The sequence below is a fragment of the Lolium rigidum genome, chromosome 4 (assembly GCF_022539505.1).
Source record: "Lolium rigidum isolate FL_2022 chromosome 4, APGP_CSIRO_Lrig_0.1, whole genome shotgun sequence".
In the NCBI taxonomy this organism is placed as follows: domain Eukaryota; kingdom Viridiplantae; phylum Streptophyta; class Magnoliopsida; order Poales; family Poaceae; genus Lolium; species Lolium rigidum.
Window position 1 is genome coordinate 64,014,361 of NC_061511.1, and position 21,589 is coordinate 64,035,949.

General features: G+C 44.1%; 1 long non-coding RNA gene and 1 pseudogene across 1 annotated transcript; one reads left to right on the forward strand and one right to left on the reverse strand.

Annotated features, from left to right (window-relative positions):
* The first annotated feature begins 810 nt into the window (after positions 1 to 810).
* On the forward strand, positions 811 to 16,944 carry LOC124649490 (annotated as a pseudogene).
* LOC124649491 lies at positions 5,506 to 9,289 on the reverse strand. Its single transcript, XR_006986659.1, has 3 exons — positions 8,978 to 9,289; positions 6,296 to 6,298; positions 5,506 to 6,197 (listed from the first exon to the last, which is right to left on the reverse strand). It is a non-coding gene; the product is annotated as an uncharacterized LOC124649491 (long non-coding RNA).
* Positions 16,945 to 21,589: the final 4,645 nt, after the last annotated feature.

Consider the following 21,589-nt stretch of genomic DNA (forward strand, 5'->3'; position numbering starts at 1 on the left):
ATCAGACAACACCGCCGACCTACGCTTGTCCATCAACACGTGTCCCTTTGGCAATGAGATACTGATCTATTATTAACCTGGTTCTAATATTTTTTTAATTAATATTATTTCATCAAATGGTGTAGACCAATGGGAGTTGGACAAATGGGGCTCATATTAGGTAACAAGTGGCATAGAAAAATGACCAAGTTGACATTATTTATGCCTGATACTGTCTAATCTCTTGCATGCGTGATCGATGATTCGATTTTTTTTTGCAAACCAGAGTACAGAATGTAGACGCTCACAAATATCCACGTACTCTCGCGTGAACGCACACCCTACCTAATGAACACCTTCGAGACATTGAGCACAAAAAATTAATGATCTGTTAGGTCTTGGGATTGACGAAGTGATGAAGTCACCACACACGCCTCGGTATCGATGGAAACGTCACGTCCCACTAAAAAATATTTTGCCTCTACAAGATTAAAGTGTCAAACATGTGAGGTTTGAACTTTGGTTAACTAGATACTAGTTGTCCTCTTAACCATCCAACCACGTATTATATTTTTTATTCAATTATAATTTGGTCTACCCCTACTATTGCTCACCTAACTAGGATCCAGAACGTGCCAGTGGTCTGCAAATCAACGGATCGGTCCACTCCTCCTGCTAGCTGCTCTGTTAATTAATCGATTCTCTAGGGACGCGATCTCCTCGAAGTTCTGAATATCAGCAGTTTAGAAATGCCAATAGGGTCCACTATGCAACGTACTATTCTTTTAAATAGCGATGAGCAGCTATGCCCATTACAGCTCCTGTGACAAGATGCTGCCGCTTTTCTTCGTCCTCCTCCTGTGCCTCGCGGCCTCGCCGAGAGATGCCGCGGCGCTCACCCGTGAGGACTACCCTAAAGGTTTCACCTTCGGCGCAGGCACCTCGGCCTACCAGGTACGTATGAACTACCTAGCTAGGCGTCTGATCTGTTGTATGTTGCAACAGATAAACGTCCAGATATCTGTTTGCTTGTAATCTGATTGGGTCGTCGTGAGAAAGCAAACCAAGTATAGAGCCGGCAAGTAAAAGACAACCAAATGCTGCTTAAGATGGAAAGAAGTACTTAATGTTTAGATCCCTTATTAGGTGGAAGGCGCCGCTGCGGAAGATGGAAGGAAGCCAAGCATCTGGGACACCTTCACTCATCAAGGTCAGTTCAAATGATCTATGTGTTCTTCCTGATCATCACTCGTCCATCCAGGAACAGTTCAACGCCTGCAAAATATATCATATGATGATGATATGGCCTCTCGACTCTTATTATTGAAATGTGCTATTTTTATTGATGAGGTGTTGCCAGGTTATGCGAATAACAATTCTACCGGGGATATTGCAGCAGATCAGTATCATCATTACAAGGTTAGCATCAAGATGTTGCATCACCATTTTTCTTTTACAGTAACTACCAATTAACTATTAACTTACTCTACGTACAAACAAGGAGGGTGTGCTTGGGTAAAGTCTCTTAGTGACTGTTTGGATTAGGAGAGTTTAGAGCACCACGTGCAGCAAGCGTCCGCTGGTAATCAAGATGTTGTATCACCATTTTTCTTATTTATGCATCGATGCATGAAAAAACTACCAGAAACTAGGTAAAAGCCATGATTAAATCCCTAGCATCTGTGCATAATCGCCCTGTCACTATGGAACCAGTCAAGGAGCCGCCGGCACAGGCTAATTTAGCCGTCGACATAGGCTGTGCCGGCGGTGGCCGTCGGCACAATATTCTCTCGGTACAACCATTTTGGTTGTCGACATAGCTTCTAGGTGGGCCCGGCAAAGGCCTGATGTCCCGCATCATTTTTTCAAAATATTTTTTTAATTTTTTTTTAATTTTTTTAATCTTTCACATGGTTCATTTTAAATCTAACTATACTTAATCTTAGGTTAAATTACACTCGTGGTCAAACTTCTCAATTGGTCACTCATCCTCACACTATTTCAGCCCTAGCACGCTTAACTTCTTCGTTTCTTCCGGTTGAGCATTCATGAAAGAAATGACACCTTATTGATAATACTATTATATCAATCCTATTAACCCTTAGACCATGATATGAAAACTCTTTATTATTTTAATTTTTAAACAATAATTTAAATAAATATCAATGATTAAGTAATAATAATCTTTATGCAAAATTCAATAATCAAAAATATAAAACTAAGAATTTCTGGCAAAAACTAAAATCATCATGCTTTCATATTTCCCTTTGAAATTTTAACAATCTTAAAACATTGCAAACGGCCGAAGGTCATTGAAATCGGATGTAAATTTTTTAGACGATCATTTTGATAGGTTATACATTTTTTCCAACGTCGTATGCAAAAGATAATGCCATTTTACCGAGAAATAAACTTCTTTTTTTTAAAAGAAACACCGTTGTATCCTAACCGGTTGAGAGCTTTATTAATTTAAAATCGGACTCTTTTGGCCTTTTATCTAAAAAAATGACTCCACCAAAGAGATATGCGGCCTCGCGAACGCCGGACTCAACCAACGAAACCCACACCCACTTGAACAACCGGTCTTCTGCCACCGAGCTCTGCTCCCTGTTCTCCAGCGCCGAGTTGCCCACCCTGCGACGCGTGTCAATCTCATTCGCCCTACCTCGCCCTAATTTTCTTCTCGATTTGGGTAACCTAGCGAGCTACATATTTTGGGGAGAATTTTCTTTTACCTGATTTTGGGGAGACCTGGGATGATGGGTGGGGAACTTGGCAGAGAGGGAGAGAGCGCCGCAGAAAATATCCACCACATCGGACGGACCAGAAGCGAGGACAGGGCTTGTTCGTCCAATCTAGCCACCGTGCACGTTTTTAGCACTTGGGTTCCTATAATGTCATCAACAGATGGATTACTTCATCTCAAACAAACAAAAAAACAGAAGGGCAACTTTTTTTGATAATCAATACCACATATATTTATAGTAACAAATAGTACATGGTAGAGATGTACGAGCTGTCTCCAGCAATTACAAAATAAAGTCTAAAAGATACTAGCAAATTTTTGAGGTCTTCAAACTCTTTCTTCTTCCAAGACAAAATCTTGTACTTTCCTGAAGGCAGCCAAATATAGATAACAAACCATAGACCTGTAAATACCAAAGAAGGTTCTCCCGTAATTTTAATTTGAGTATCGCCACTTAAAATCGTCACTTCAAAAATTGTTAAAAGAATGGACCAATTGAGGAGGAGCAGCATCAAGATTCGATTCCTTACAATCGTCGATTCAAAAATTGCCAAAACCACGGACCAATTGAGGAGGAGCATCAAGATTCAATTTCTTAAAATCTTCGATTCAAAAATTGTCAAAACCATCCATCCAGAATTAATTGAACTCGTGTTTATCTAGATTTGAGCATCCACACCTAAAACGCGTCTAAATACATTTGAATCCATACAAATGGGAATCAGTTAATTTCGAAAGAGAGAATATCATAAAATCCATACATGGAAAAAGCTGATGTATCACTGTAATTATTGACGAGATATCATAATTGTATAATAGACGTATACCGTATCTTACCATGTACAACTAGGAATAATGTAAAATATATCTTATACCCAATTTTATTAAAAAAACTATAAATAAATAATGTGTATAATACTACCTACTATGATCAGCATATTTTCTTAACAACCTCCATATCATATTGGGGGCTCCGGTGCCAGATACAATGACATGTGGCACCGTCAAACACCACTTGTAGTGCGGCGAGTCTTCGTGCCTACCGTATTAAACATTGAGAAGGCACACTCACTGAATTTTTTTAGGGCAGAGCATGGACTGTCTAGGAGTCATAGAGTTCTTTGCTCATATCTAGATGTACTATAGTGACCCAACATCGCCAATTTTATAGTACGATCCAACGTCAATTTAATTTTAATTAGCGTATAATTTATATTAAAAGGTACATTATTACACTTTCAGGGCCTCTTTAGTTTGCATATTTAAAAAGCACATAAACATGAAAGTGCAAGAATAAAATATCGTACTGGCACATTAAATCCTACAAGCAAGGTTGTTAGTATAGAGATACTAGGTACTATCGTTTTCTTGTCGGCCGTGTCGTATCATAGAAACATATGGTAGTATCACGATACTCCGAAATTTTATTCTATCAAAAAATATGTATATATATATTAATAATGTATCTCGAATGAATTTAAATTTAATCTTTAATTTGAAGCTGAGCATATTCTATGTCTTTTGTAGAGTCCCAACATGTGAATGATGTATTTAAATAATATAAATATGAGCTAAGCCATCTAATGAGTGATACAAACATAACAAATTATGAACCCACAAATCAAAAGAATGCACATGCATGACAATCGGTATAAACAAATGGCTAGTTGACTTCTTTCTTTTATATACAAACTCCTTTTTAAGCCCATCTCACCGGAACTTATTGAAGTTGTATTTTTTCATTACTTAATTATCCTTGAGACTACAAAACAATCCTTACCCTTCAGCTTGCCATACAACTGCGTTCATGTTTTTAGTATAGGTGTGGGATCCTACGGTATTTCTTTTGTATCGGGATATTAAAGGTACCACGATACTTATGGGGTTATTGGCCACAATAGTATCATAAAATCGTAAGATACTACGATAAATCAAGATACGGATAACCATGGCTACAAGAATGAAGAATGCATGATTCGTTAAGACTAGTAAAATGCCCGTGCGTTGCCACGGGTTAACAATGCATCAAGCCAAGGGAAATAGCATGCATCACACCCGGGGAAAGAGCATGCGTAGGGACGTACGGCAAAAAATTCTAGGTGGCATTTCATCAAATTGATTTGAGTGTAAACACTCTTTGCTTTGATCAAAATGATTTGGATGTAAACACTTTGCTTATCCGGCCTCCCTCATACAAAGAATATTTTTCCCTTTTCATATTCATCAACAATTTGTCAGGCAAACAATAACAAAAATCAACAACGTGACCATATACGCATCTGTTGCATTCTATATAAAATGCATTTATTGAACATGAGGTTTTCTTGGCTTTACATTAGCACAAGAATAGGAAGTGGAACAAGATTTTTTAGGAAACTATCACACCAATCTATTTTTTTGCGAGTCACACTAATCTAATCGTATGTGTTATTAATAACTTTATTTTACCAGTGTGATGCCACTAACTGGAAAACCTAAAATACCAGATGGTCCATAATTTGCATTACATTGGTGCTCATTGTAGGGATGTCTAACTGGTAGTTGGCACTGGTTGCTGCAACCCGTTTCCTTTCTTCCTTTCTAGATAATGGGCGAACCTATGAAATCTTGATACCTCTTTACTGCCGCTTACTGAATTCATGTTTCAAGAAGGACATCAGCAAAGTATTGCAAGAAGTGGCTCAGAAATATAGCCCCTAGAACTTATTTAGGGCTGAGATAATGATAAGCTTGCCAGATTCATCATCGTATATGAAAGAAACATAAATAATATACTTCCTCCGTCCATATTTAGACGCCGAACCCGCAGTTCATTCTTGTTTTTGCAATTAAATCCCTAATACATCTAAAATGTTTCAAACTTGGCCTTAATTTAGAATTTCAAAGACTCGTCTTCCACTCGTCCTCCCCGCCGTCCGCTATCGACGAGGTCGAGGAAGGAGCTCGTCGAGGATCACCCTGCCTACACGCGCTCCTCTTCTGGGTCAGTGTCCTCCGCATCCTCCGTCTTCCTCTTGAAGGTCTCCCTTGAGATTGAGCTCAACAAAGGCCACGCGCACGAGTTCGACGGAGGAGACGAGCTGGAGCTCCACGGCGGCCACGCGCAAGATCTCCATCAACTACAGCATACCAGGACCTCCACACTTAATCACGCTTGCCCCGAAGCAGTGAATCGACCGAATCCACTGTCTCCTCCAACTCTGGCCCCGCTCGAGCTCGCCGCTGTCGTGCCTCCTCATGATTCCCCGAGCCATCAACATCATCATGGTGAAATTCTGGTCATCCACGAGCCTTTTCCCCTCGCAATTGGCTTCTGCTTTACTCGGCCGTCATGGTCCTCTGCTAGCCGCAGCTGGAGGTCATCTCCGGTGACCAAAAACAAGCGGCACCGCCACTGAAGTGTCTCCTACGCTCAATTTCATCTTGCTTCTCCCCTGCGCTAGTCTAGCTCGTTGCTGTTGCTCCCACAATGCTAAGGATTCAGAGAGTGCATCAACTTTTCCAGAAAAACAGAGAAACTATTCCAGAGTATCAAGATTCAGAGTTTATGACAGAAGTGAGACTTGGTACCTTCTGCATCATCATGTTAAGAACATAAGAGCATCTCCACTCGTCCCCCCGAACAGGCCCCTGGCGAGCATTTTTTACATCCGGACGGCGTAAATCGGCCCAGTCGCGCCCCCGGTTCCTCGTTTTCGTCCGGATTTGGCCCTTCATCCATCCGGCGAGCCCACGCCATCCCCAGCCCCCCGGGGCGCGCTCGGGGACTCCGGACGAAAGATTTTGGCGCGAAACGTCATGTGGACCCGCGTAGTCGGCGACTGGAAAACCAAATCTTGTCGATTTTCCCTCCAATTTGCTTGCATATCCCCATTCCCTCCAATTTGCTTGCATATCCCCATTCTCTCCCGCCGAAATTGGCCAATCTCCTCGTCTTCCAGCTCCGGTTCCCGGCGGCGTCTTCGCGTCCACCACCACTCTCCTCCTCGTCTTCTCGTCCACCACAATGCCGCCGAAGGCGCCGGCGAGGAAGATGCGGGCGAAGAAGACGAATCCGCCGGGCATGTCGAACGCCGAGTGGGCGGCGGACGAGAAACGGCGCGAGGTGGAAACAAGCGGCAGGGCGGAGAGGGTGAAAGAGCCGCCGCCAAGAGGGCGGCGGCGGCCCGGACGAACAAGCGAGGATAATCGGCATGGCCATGAGCGGCGGCGGCATGTTCCCGGCCGATGGCCGACGCAAGGTACAACCGGTCCCCGTCGTCCTTCTCCCCTTCGTCGTACTCGCCGTCACCGACCGCCGTGTTCCAAGAGGGCGCCTACGTCCAACCGTCCGAGGTCCACGCCGTCGCCGCCCGAGCTTGACGTCGGCGGCGGCGTCCGGGTCCGAGGGCACCTCGCCGGCCTGCGACGAGGGCCGCTCCCGTTCGGTGCGACGGCGGCGCCGAACGAAGACGAGATCCACGAGATGATCACCTCCGGCTCCATGGCCGCCGCTGCGAGCCCGGGGTTCTTCATGGCCGCCGCCGCTGCGTGCCCGGGGTTCTTCACGCAAGAGGAGGCGAGGGCGACGGCAGCTGTGGCGGCGCGCAACGAGCATCGGGAGGATGTTGCCGACGGAAGCCAAGCCGTCGAAGAAGAAGACGAGGAAGAAGAAGAGCCAACCCAAGCCGACGCCAACCTGTCGAAGGGGAAGAAGAAGAGGAAGAAGAGCTCGCCGCCTGCCGAACCGCGTATGAAATGGACGCCGAAGGAAGAGGAGTGCCTCGCCGAAGCTTGGATGACCGTGTCGACGAACAACATAATCGGGGCCAATCAGTCGTTCGACACATACTGGCTTCGAGTGAGGCAGGCGTACGAGGAGCGCAAACTCGTCGATCCCTACTTCAAGAAGACGAACATGAATGTGTACCGGGGAGACAAGGCAATGGCCACCCATTGGGGGCTCATGCAGACGGCGTGCAACAAATGGCACGGCATACAGGAGGAGGTCGAGAAACGGCCGATCAGCGGCCATGACTTGGAGCAAAAGGTATGCTCCGTCGACCCTGCATCACCGAGGTACATCGTCGTTAGCTGACCCGTTTTGCCGTGCTCTTTTTTCCCTAGCTGCGCCGAGCTTTGGACATGTACACGGACTACACCGGCCTGTAGTTCAAGTTCCTCAACGTCTACGCCCGCCTTGAGAACTGCGAGAAGTGGAAGGAAACTCGCACGACCCTCTCGAAGAGCAAGACCGAGCAGTACAACCCCGACGCTCCGGCGGCTTGCGCGGCGGAAGGGCGCCCGAACTCGGCCGGAAGAAGCCGAAAGAGCTCAAACGGACGGACAATCCCGCCGACGGGATGCAGGCGTCGATCGACAAGTCCCGGGCCGACTTGAGTTCGCACGCCGACGGGAGGAACGACAAGTTCGACGGCAGGTGGCGGGAGATGCTCGCCAACCAAGGCGTCCGGATCGCCTCGCCGAAGACGACGGCGGCGGTGAAGAAGAGGAACACGGACTTGGCGTTCCCGATGGGCGGCGGCGACATGGAACCGATGGACGAGGAGACGAGGAATTGGTACCGGGGCCACCGCAGCCGACATCCTCCGAGCCCCTCCGGCCGGTCCTTCGTCGTCTCCACCGGCTCCTACCTCGTCTACCTCACCATCTACCTCGTCGATCGCGGCCGCTTCGACGTCCACCGCCGCTGCTTCCTCGTCGGCCGCCGCGGCCGCTTCGGCCACGACGTGTGAGGAAGCCGGTCCGTCGGACACCGCCGTGCCGGCCGGGACCGCCGACGAGCCTGTCTCCGTGTAATTTCCCTCCGATCGCCGATCCGTGGCTGATCCTTTTGCTCCTTTTGCCGATCAACCGGCCGTACTTGTAGCGCGGGACGGCGATTTGTTTGAATTTAAACTCTATCCGCCGAACTCCGGGTGGACGACTGGAAATACGGTACTCCCCACGACTTAATTTCGTCCAATCCGGCGGTTGTTTCGTCCGGATTTGGGCGTGGGGAGCGCCAACGAGTGGGGATGCTCTAAGCTATTGTGGGAATTGAACTGAAAAAACTGCAGTATCAGGTAAAGAAAATGAGACTTGTTTTCTACTGGATGGCAATTGAACTAAAAATAACTAAACATATGCAAGAACTATTTGATATCCACATACTGAACAAAAGCTAATTCATGTGCATTTATATACTATAAGAAGGAAGAGTAGTTCAATAATCTAAACTGGATTGTATGAATGATGTGGATGTTTCCTTACCATTTTTGTATGTGGTGTGCCACTTCTGAATCCAGTTGTTCTAGGTTCTTGTGAATGATGCTCATGCTCACGAATTTAGGCTGCACGAAGACAAGGTTTGCTGGGCTGCATTATCACACAATACCATGAGCAGAGTCCTACAGTGGCTTACTGAAAAGGACAACACCGCGCATTTGGGAAAATGCCTTGCTCACCGCACTGAAGTCTAAAACTCTCTTTTCAAACTTCTCATGTATGTTCGGATAAAGCAGTTCATTCTCCTGGACACTATTGTCAGTATAAGTGCATCCTTTTCACTCTCCTGGACAATACCGATTTGAATCCATCTTCTTGTTTCAGAATTTGAACTAATCCTAAAATCAAAAAGTTGTGCCAGGCCAAGGCTAATAGGCCTTATTCACTGTCTCAGATTTTAAACTAACCCTAAATGTATTTGAACTCTTATAATTTGGAGTGCAGATCATAAACATTCAGTGAACTCCCCTTCTCCTAAAACAGTTACCCTGCTACTCATTTAACATGTCCTAAATGTATTTGGACTCTCATAATTTGGCGTGCAAATAATAAAAATTCAGTGAACTCTCCTTCTCCTAAAACAATTACCATGCTACTCATTTAACATGTCATATGCACTCAAATCCTAAATACTCAGATGTAGTCCACTCCGTATATTCTTTGCACGGGCATTTGAGGAGTATCATTTGAGAAGTATCATTTCATAGCTGCAATTAGAAGATATGGTTTCTTGAAACTCCTTCAAGAAGCAACAACAACCTTGATGAGAAATTTTCCTAATATCCGACTTCTATACTGAGATAAATAATATGATTCCATTCCAGGAACATAACCGCATTGACATTTTTTAGCATTGAATAGCTCCAGTAGGTCGACGGCTCATCTGGTTGTAGTGAACATCCTGCAAAACCAGACAAAAAATAGCAGGTAAAATATTATTGTCGTAGATTGCTCAAATTTATAGCAGGTAACTACATAACTATCATTTCAAATTATACACACCGCACTAACCAATAATTCAATTTAATGACACTATACTATAGGCAAATGCACTGCTTCAAACAGCAATTAGAACAAGCTGTGTGGTACACCCTATATGGGACACAACGGGCGGTCCGCTAGCCCATGGTGCCGAGCCGGTCATACATCAGGCAGCACTCAGGCAGTGCCGCAATACAGCAGCTAGCCAAGCAGGCTCTACACGACATAGTCTAATTTGCATCAGTTCTAGGCATTGCAAATAATACACTAACAGAAAAAATTACAAGTTCTAGGAGGAGCTTTTGCCTAATATCCGACTTCTATACCGAGATAAATAATATGATCCCATTCCAGGAACATAACCGCATTGACATTTTTTAGCATTCAATAGCTCCAGTAGGTCGACGGCTCATCTGGTTGTAGTGAAGATCCTACAAAACCATGAGAAAATATAAATCTATAATCTCTCAACCTGCTCTGCTTCCCAAAAAGTAGTAACACAAGTTAAAATATCTGAATCCTCTATGCTCTTTCATGCAACGAACACAAGCAAGCAAAATAGCATCAGAGGATAATTAATAGAGCTCCCACAACGAGAACAGGTAAAAGAATTGGCACTTGCTGTTGCTCTAGTACGTGATCCGCTGAGTGGGACTAAGTGCATAGCAATCAAGAGGCCGAAACAAAGAACATACATTATTAGTGGGACGCGTGGAATTTCTTATCTGAATGAGTAGCAGGGGTTGCTACGGCTGAACAAAGTTAAATTCAGATAAACAAATTGTAAATTGGTCTTTTAAAGTTGCAAAAAATAATCAAAAGTCAGGGGTGAACGGTAACAAGAACAAATTTAAATTCAGATAAAGAAATAGTAAATTGGTCTTTGAAAGTTGCAAAAAATAATCAAAAACTCATGGGTAAATGGTAACAACAGAATGTTTGGTAATATCTTCCCTCAACTGTTTTAGATAAATAAATGATTGCACGTTGCTCACCGTAAGAATAAATTTAACAATCAGGACCGAACACTCCCAATTGACTTTTATGAATAAAATTGTACACACATTGTTTCATGATGACATTTGCACATGGATGAAATACTCACCCTTAATGATCTTCAGTGTATTTTTTAAATATGTAACATTATCCCTCGCCAATTATTTATATTTGGATAAAGAGATAATAACTTCTTTAGATTACATTTTATAGATAGTTCAAAGGTGAGTTCGACCTAAAATAGCATTGTCTTAAGATTTCTGTATGCCATATACAAATTTGAGTGATTTTACAGCTTTGAGCACAACAAGTATATATGTCTACTCTGGGTGATGATTTCTAAAGACTGGTCCTATCATGTAAAAGAAAATTTACTAATGATGACAGTTAAAACTCTGCCATAAGGTTGTGTACAAAACAATCAATCTTTTTCTATGAAAAAAGATAAACTTTAGACTAAAATATTATTGTCGTAGATTGCTCAAATTTATAGCAGGTAACTACATAAATATCATTTCAAATTATACAGACCGCACTAACCAATAATTCAATTTAATGACACTATACTATAGGCAAATGCACTCCTTCAAACAACAATTAGAACAAGCTGTGTGGTATACCCTATATGGGACACAACGGGCGGTCCGCTAGCCCATGGTGCCTAGCCGGTCATATATCAGGCAGCACTCAGGCAGTGCCGCAACACAGCAGCTAGCCAAGCAGGCTCTACACGACATAGTCTAATTTGCATCAGTTCTAGGCATTGCAAATAATACACTAAGAGAAAAAATTACAATTTCTAATAACTGCACTATAGCAATTTAAGTGTTTCACCAAGCACCAAGACAGAGCCAATCCATAAACTATGAGTACATAATTAGAATCAGGCGCTGAGGCACTGCATGGTAGCATCATCGTCGTTGTTGCACATCTGAATAACACATTGTCACACTCATACACGCAGCGGAAGCAGTTTGGGAACAGATCAATAGAGATAGAAAAATTAAGAATAGAGTACCGACCTTGTAGCTAGTTCCTCTCCTCCTCTCTATCCTGGCCTGCTGAGTGTTGAACTTGCCTGCTCGATTGGTCGTGGCGGCGTCGGCAGTGCGTACCATATGTAGAGATTGAGATTCGGAGATGTGTTTTAGGCAGGCAGTAACCATCTCCATCTGTGGGGAGAGGCGCTAATGTGTTGCCGAATGCAGAAGAACCGCATGGATCCATGCACCAACGCCATTATCAAAGGGCAATCAACCTTTCAAGCAACGGAATGCTACGCGACTTTCCTTCGTATTCCTAGTATTTTTTTTTTATTTCGAGAGAAATAATGCGTGAGATTGACAGCCAGAAAAATGAAACGGCACGCGCACCTGGTCGGCGTCGTGGAGGAGGCGGAGCAGGTCAACCTGGAGCGCGGCGTCGTGGCGGCCCGCGAAGCGCCAGCCCTCGGACAGCTCGACGGCAGCCAGGTCCTTGCCGGCGAGACGCACGCACCCCAGGTACAGCCGCGGCGCGTCGCAGAGCCGGGCCAGCTTCAGCGCGTCCACGGCGCGATCCGCGGTGAGGCGCGCCGCCACGGCCTCCTCCGCACGCCACTTCAGCCACGGCAGGCGGTGCGCGTGTGCCAGCGCCAGCAGCGCCACCCCGTGTGCCTCCATCGCCGCCTCCCCCCACTCCCCGGCCGTCGCCTCCCTGCTCGAAAGAAGCCCCCATCGATGCGAATTTCGATCGCCTCTGTCCCAATCCCCATCTCGCTCCCCGGCAACTCGGCCTCGCAGATTGGAGAACAGAGTCGAGCGTAGCCGCTTAGTCCCTGATGTCGACAGGACCGAGCGGGTGGGCTAGGGGAGGTGAAGAGGGTAGTATTGTGAGCTCCAAGCTCGGCGGTCGTCGCGGCGAGGCGGAGCCTGGCGTCCATCGGGGCTCTTCTCCCTTCTCCGTCTGCATCCTAGAGCCCCGACGTGGTCACTCCCGTCCGCCGTGGTGCTTTGGCGTGCTGTCAGGAGGCGGCTTGGAAGGCAGCAGCCAGCAGCGGCGGAGCCAAACCCTAGGAAGCGGCAGCACTGATTCCTGAGAGAGCCAAGGAAATGTACTTGTTGGGCCTGGCCCATTTGGGCGCGACGGATGCGCAACGAACAAGTGCGACGACGAAACGTATTGTGATGGCAGAATAAGGAACTACTTTAGTCTTTTTAAGTAGTAGAGATAAGTTGTTTGGTTGCATGAAACGAAGGACACATGAAATTCTTAAAGAGGCCGAGTATATGTCATAGTTTTCATGGACACTTAGATTTTTTTTTTCAAAATATCTAACATCTTGATAGAAATCCTATGAAATTATATGGTAGGAAAAAAATTCATATGAATTTTGCACGATTCATTCCTTTAGTATTCCTTTGATTCAATGGAATTTCCATGATTTTGGGAGGATTTGGATCCTTAGAACTTTTTTGCATGGTGGTCGATTGATTCGTAGGATTGAAATCCTTAGAACTTTTTATAGGGATTCCTTTTGCACTCTATTTTATGGACTTTCCATCTACTCCAACCTTACGCTAGAATCCCATTGTTTTTCATATGATATTAGTCACGTTTTGATCCAAATTCTTCTAGTTTTTAATCCTACAGCGTTCAAGAGTACATTTTCGATAAAGTACATCTACTCCAACCTTACAGCATTCAAGAGTACATACCACTTCGATCAAGTGTTTCCCTATTCATGTGTTTTGCGAATCCTGGGAATCAAAGAATCCTTAACCAAATTGTAAGGAATGAAACTATAACCCTCTCAACCATACTTCAAAGATCATGAGAGTATGTTTATTTGTACGACAAGGACACTCAGGCCAACATGTTAGGTTAGACGTGGTATTTAGCTAGGTTGGGGGGCCTGATTAATTGTAAGAAAAACAACACCTAGATCTGCTTTATATTGTTGTGACAAACAATAGTATGATTAGGGATCGATCTAGAGTTTAGCTGATATGGCGTGTCTCCTCGATGGGCTTGTCGCAGAAAGCGATTCTGACACCGTCGCCGCGCTCCTTTTATGTAGCCGTGTTCTTGGGGTGTCCTCTTATGTACGAGTAGATCTCCCTGCCATATGCGCCAAGTCTTTGTAGACCTCCTTCCTTTTATACGCTTTGAGTTCGACAAGAATTTATCCGGGAGTTCAGGTGCCACATCTTCCACACACAACGATCGGGTCGGTGGGCTCCTAGGTCTTGACCTTAGTGGGATGATGGTGGTAGCCATGTGTATGTCGTAGTAGTATGAACTGGCCCCATATATCATCGACGCATGATGGACTGCATAGGGGGGAATATGAATTGGAATCCTACAAAATTCTTTTGTACCAAACAAGCCCTTCTGTATGGTTTTGGAAGGGGGTTATTCCGAAGCACACTCCCAAGAAGAAGAACACCATGCATGTGACATGGACACATGCATGCTAACTAACTAAATTGAATAATATTACTTTGTCTCTTGACACTAGGATGATGTAAAACTTATGCAAGAGTTGGGCCTAGACGCGTACAGATTCTCCATTGCATGGGCACGCCTTATTCCGGGTACTCATGCATATATAATAGTTGAATAAGTTTATGTCTCGGTAAATTTATGGTACTGAACGTCACGGTGTGCAGACGGAAGAGGAAAGATCAATCCAAAGGGCCTGGAGTACTACAACAACTTAATAAATGAACTGCTACTGCACGGTAAAGACTATTCTCTACTAGTATCTATGCATGGCATAAAAATTAATTTTGCAACAGTGGCGACTGTTTCCACCTTGTTGCAAGCTTGGAAAAAAAGGCATACAACAAACAACATAGACATGCACAATTAATTTACCATTTCTGTACATGTGTTGCAGGCATAGAACCTCATGTCACAATTTACCATCTGGATCTCCCTCAGTCCCTCCAGGACGAATACGACGGATTGCTGAGCCCCAGATTCGTGTGAGTGCCAGACTCAGGCACAAATCAAGGTTCTTTGTATTTGAATTTGAATATTTCATGTTGCCAAAAATATGCAGAGATGATTTCACCGCGTACGCCGATGCCTGCTTCCAAAGCTTCGGTGACAGGGTGAAGCATTGGGTCACCCTCAACGAACCCAACATGGAGCCCATATCAAGCTACAGCACTTGCATGATGCCACCGAAACGCTGCTCCGATCCCTTCTGCTCCTTCCTGAATTGCACCAAAGGGAACTCCAGCACCGAGCCATACATAGCCGCTCACCACCTCCTGCTTGCACATGCCTCGGCTGTGTCCCTGTATAGAGAGAAGTACAATGTAATATATCTATCTGACATAGATTGATTGATACTACCTTCGCTCCATATTAGTTGTCGTAGATTCTGATGTATCTATACACAAAATCCGAATCATCCGCGACAACTAATATGGAACGAAAGGAATACAATAGTAGCTGATACTGGTTATTAACATGCATGACTATGTATGTAATCCATGCCAGTAATGCCATACTATCTATCTGTAGGCAACTCAAAGAGGACAGATAGGAATAACTCTCATGGGCATCTGGTATGAGCCTGCTACCAGCTCCTCACAGGATGCAGCTGCTGCGAGGAGGATGCTCGAGTTTCACATTGGATGGTTCGTACTACTACTCAGTTGGTCCCCTGTGTCTCGTTTTCGTTAGTAACCGGATGCTATATGCTAATCTTGAGGATGCAATTAAGCAGCAAGAACTTATGCCCTCCAATTGCATGGACAGGTTTGTTCATCCTTTGGTATATGGGGACTACCCTCCTGTGATGAGGAGCAGAGTGGGCGCGCGGCTACCAGATTTGACGGCAAGCCAAGTGCGTGGATCATTCGACTTCATCGGCATCACTCACTACTTCGCTACTCCCGTGCGAGACGATGAGGCCGCCTTGAATCTAGAGCAAAGGGACTACTATGCCGACGCAGGCGTCATTGCAGGTAAGAAAGCAGCTGCTGTTCCGATCCAATGTTTTCCTAGAGATGAACTTGACTTTAGCCTAGCATTCAATTCACTATCACTAACATGCCACATTTTTTTTGCCTGGAATCTCCAACCCATCCCAGAGGTACGTACAATTAAACAAGTTTCTTTCATTTCCTTGTAAAACATAATTAAGGTGCGTAAGCTTTTTGATAATATGTGTCCAGCTCGAGGAAGTGTTTTCTCCTGGGGCTCTAGGGAATCTTCTTGACCACCTGAAGCTCAAGTACAGGAATCCTACGATCATGATCCATGAAAACGGTAGGCTTAGTCCGGTGTTCTAAATACGCCTGTCAGTGTACTGTCAATCTGTGAACTGAAAAGGCGAAACTGCTGAAAAATAAATACAAGGAATGAAGAATCTTTTGTTCGATGATTCAGGACTCGCTGAAAGGCCCAAAATCACGAGTGAGATCGTGTACGACGACGACATTAGATCAGAGTACCTGCAAGACTACATGGATCAGATCTACCTATCCATAGGGTGAGGTCATCTTCCCATATACTACTACATACATCCTTTTAGAAAAAATATTCTGCATATATATCGTATATCGTTTTTGTTTATCCCGATCAAAATACTTGTGAGAGACTCCAATGTAGCCGTATCAAGAAAAGGAGCAACTGCAAATTCAGTTGAAACTCTTTGCGTTCAAGAAACAGAGAAATAAATCCAACCGAGATGGATCAAGTGATTCTTGATAGTACTATTATTGAGTATAAGTTTCTGATTGTTGTTTTCTGGTTGCAGGAACGGATCGGACGTGCAGGGATACTTTGTGTGGTCTTTCCTTGACATGTTTGAGTTGGTGTCCGGATACAGTTCTCGCTATGGTCTCTGTGGCGTGGACATGAACGCGGAGGAGAGGACGAGGTATGTGAGGAACTCTGGGCACTGGTACTCCGGCTTCCTCAAAGGTGGTGAGCTGCGGCCGGCGTTACCATCGGGGAAAGCATACCGCACCGCCTGACGTGGCTTCTTCAACCTGCGTACATTCGTCGTCCCCTAATGGTGCTACCCAACTGTTTCAGTTCTCTTCTCCATCTGTGCATTTCTGTGTGCACCATTTAGTTGTGTACTAGCTGAATCCCCGCGCATTTCCATCGTCTCTCGAAATTTTATCATGCATGTAAAATAATACACATCAAAATTCATGGGTATAGAAAGAGATGGAAATATAGTACTCCATATGGCCGAAATTAATTGACTTCAAGTGTAGTCCTGAGTTGCGTTGATTAATTTGGGTCGGACGGGTACTAAAAAGTACTATTGACACCCTGATTTTCTAATAGCTCAGTTTTTTTTATCTTAGTTTCTTTCGCTCAAGGATTTTGATGCATCTGAAGTCCTGAACACCGCGACTCCAGAGAAAGTAACATACAGGTTGGGAGTTAGGACCAATAGCTCCTCTAATCTCATGAACATAGCATATGTCAATGTATACTCTTAAGCTAGTTTTGACACAGTAATAGCACCACAAAATCAAGTAGAAGGAATATCCTTAAGCTTCTCTACCAGCTTGCAATGAATTTTTGCAAACCCATGTATGTTATTGCTTCATTTGTACTGATCATCTACAGATTGTATGAGCAGATGATTGGTATCAGACTGCTTCTCAAAATGAAATCCCAGATTAAATACTTGCAGCACAACTATCATTGATATTTTAGTGAATGGTAGGCCTTAACTCTATATCCTAACTATGACATTGCTAACAAATTAAAGGAAACATTACGTATCCCATGACATCATTGGTAGCCTACTTACTCATTGGTGCACACTAATAAATCATAACAAGACCAAGTGGTAAAATTTTATCCATTACGCAAGCACGGAAACAACCTTTGCTTGCTGGTGTTCCTAGAGAGTGGAGATGGCTTTATGGGGTAGCAACAAAAAAACGTACTACCATTCTTCTGGCTTTTTTTGCGGAAGATATCAATCTTCTGATTATTACACGGCTGGAATGGTAGTCCAGCACCTCGGGCAACGCCGCCACGCTCGTTTGAGGCAACATTGAGGGATCGTACCTGCACGATCACGGCTGAACGGCGGTTGCCGTTTGACTGATTGGATAGTGGCTGTGGTAGCCATGGTAGGCGCTGACCATGGCGCGGCGCGGAATGTGGGAGGCGACGCGGCGAGGAATCCGGCTGGGGCTGGGATCAGAGTAGCTGCCCGGCGGGAGCTGGGGTCAGCGGCAGTCGCTGGCGATGGGAGCTGGGGTAAGCGGTGCGGCAATAGCTGGGAGAGACGGCACAGAGACGAGGTCGCGGTCACTCGGGAAAATTCCTGATTTAACACTAGATTAAAATAGTCTTCCCTATTTGGTCCTGAAAAACAAAATCTTCCCTATTTGACACCGAGTTAAAATCTTCCTTATATGGTATTCCATCTGTTTTGGCTGCTAACGGTGTTAAGACTTGCTCAAGCCAGCTGATGCAAAACCAACATATTTAGCAGATTTCAGTGGGCAAGTGCTTCTCAGAAATGAAGATAAAAAGAGACAAGAGGTTCATCAAATACTACTCCATCAGTATCACAAAATGCAGGCTTACTATATTTGATTTCTAAACTATGCAGGCTTACTAGCCTATTACTTGGCACATTAAACATGGCATAAACAAAGAGCTTACTTACTCCTGAACTAATTTTGTAATCCTAATAACATTGTCGCAACTATAATAAGTTCCAGATCTTGAGAACAACAATAAACACACTATAACAAGCTAATCAAATCTCTTACTGTACAAATTTTCACAAGAAAAGAATTTTGATGATGTGTTGAGGTAAACAGAACACTTGTGCTTAAACAAAGTTCCATGTATAAGGTTCTATCACTGCAGCCGCCCACAGCTCTGATTAATATTGTAATATTACAAGAAAAGGAAAAAAAATCAGACTGTTTTGAGTTCCTGTTCCTCTGATGGTCAGAATACAAAAGAGGTTAATCCTGCTGAGAGCTTAAATTCAGGTGAGAATGAAGGAAACCTGCTCTATACTACGAAACTTGCTCCTATTCCTGATATCATGCACTTCAAGAATCCTAGCCCATGTGCAGCGAGGACGCATGTAGTATATTACTATGTCATTTGGTTGCTTCAAGACATGTTCTTTACTTTGCCATAGTTTAGCCGGAAAATATGAGAGTCATGCTCATGCCATAGTTTAGCCAGAAAATAACAGAGACATACAATATTTGTCAAATCACGTACTGGTAACTTTTTTGTGCTTGTGTATAAGATGCTTTGTTCTGGTTGTTGCAAACATAACAAACAAATATATCTTGAAGCAACAGCTAAGAAAATGATGCAATGTTTCACATGCAACATACATAGCTTCGGCAGAAACTGTAATCAGGTGGATAAAGGAATCGATCCAATCCGCCCCTGCATTGATGCCTACCTCGTGCTAGCTTAAAGTAAACAGATGGATCATGGAATCAATGCCTACCTCGTACTCGTACTAGTAAAGCAAGCAGGTGGATCGATTTAGTCTTGGTACTACTTTGCTAGTACATGGTCTCTTTTTTTTTTCTTTTAACTTGGTTCGCTCGCTCGCACACGCAAGTACCAGGACATGAACACACGAAATCAGGACATTAAACGGACAAGATCGAATTTAAGAATAAGTCAGAGAGGCAGAATAATAATCTAAGTACCTTCTTGCGGCTAGGATCCCTAAGGACCTCGCCGGCCGCCGGCTGCTCCCCACGGATCTTGCCGGAGCTCTGCTGCTCGAGGGACGGGATGCACTTTGCTAGAGAAGGGGGGCGCGGAGGGAGGGAGGGAGGGAGGGGAGATTGAGTGATGGAGACCAGCGTCAGTGCCATGAACCTTGATGCGGAGGGGTTGAGTGGAAGGGACAAATTTTACCTAGCAATGGCGCCCGTCGCCGACCCCTTGGCCCTTTGAACTACACGGCCACAAAAACCAACACTAAAATTGTCCGTCGCACCGCGAACATAAACTGGCCCTGGTATGTCTGTTTGAGTTTTTTTCTTAACAGAAATACGGCACTTTATTGATTAATCCTTTATCAATACAAAGAGTTTTCCGGATGCATTCCGTAGCAAAATCTGAGATAAAACCTAAAGACACTATGATATAAGACCTAGCCAGAATGTGTGCCGCTTCCTTCAGAGAACGATGAACATGTCTGTTTGAGTTGGGTAGCCTAGGGACCAACCTACTTTTTTCCTAATTTTTTCACTTAATAGAACTATTTACGTAGCGCCGAAAATCTATATCTATACCTAATAGTAAAGGAAAAATAGCTTCTTGTTCGTCCATTTTTTCTTGCCCCTGGTTATCAGTCGAAATTACAAAGGTTGCCACCGCGAAGTGAAATAACGTTTCCCAATGGTCATGGCTAGGCTTAGCGAGTCCCCTCATACCCCCTTGACTAGGTAAGCAAAGATCCAATACAACATGTCACTTGGCACCTTCAACATCACCCTCTAACCAAGAGTAGTTTCATCTCCTGTCCCGTAGGAAAATGTTACGTACTCCCTCCGTTCTGAAATAGTCTACATCCTAGCCCCAAAATTTGTTCTGAAATACTCTACATTCTAGCTTTTAGTCAACAACAACACTGAAAACGAGGTGGTTTTACTCTCTTCATTGGATGTTGTTATTTTCAATGTAGCTTGGATTGGTTGTTCAAATATCTAAGTAGTACTAATAAATGCACTACTAATTTGTCTCATTTTTTCTAGAATGTAGACTAAATTAGAACGGAGGGAGTATTGCACAATACATAACATCGAGAAAGTTAACTAATATATACAATCATGAATGAAAAGTATAAATCATCTTTATTCAACACATAATGTAGCTAGGGTTTCTCCATGACCCCAAGAACAAGGGCAAGTACTCACACATATGAAATGAACATCATCATAATGGTATGAATGGAGCTGTAACTAATGGACGAATCCTTGTGTAAATTCACAACAAAGTTTAGAAATTACAATAAGATGGATGAAGGAATAAGGTGAAAATGGTGATGTCGATGGAGATGATGTTGTGATGATGAAGATGACGCCCAATGTTCCAAGGGTCTTCATAGTTTCGAGGATTGCTTGTTTCACCTCTAGATCCCTTCTGGAGGTGAGGTTTTTACGAATTCTGGTGTCTCTAGATTTCTGATATGTGATCCTTCTTCACAGGGCGGAACTATTTGAAGGGGCGAAGCCAAATGACAGGCTATACGTGAATCGATACGGGCGGGCTCTGCCCGTATTGGTGCTCGTTAAACTCCATGGAGCTTCTCCTCATGAGACTCTTCCACCCAGGTGACCGTATTGGTGCTCGTTAAACTCCTTAGAGCTTATCTGCGTGAGGCTCTTCCACCAAGGTACGTGAATAATTATTTTGGAGGCTTTTATAATCTTTAATTTGCATATTTATCCAAAGAAAAAGCACACTAAGTCTCTTTTCCAAATATTTCTTCCGTATCTGGGATCCTGCTGAAACAAGCACGAAAGGTGCGCAAGCGCGGAGAAATGCCAAAATCCTATTGCTACTAATGCAAAAACATAAGATAAAATATGTTGCAAATTGGACTCATCACTTGTAAAAGACCCTGTGGCGTGTTGGCCGCTGGATCATCAA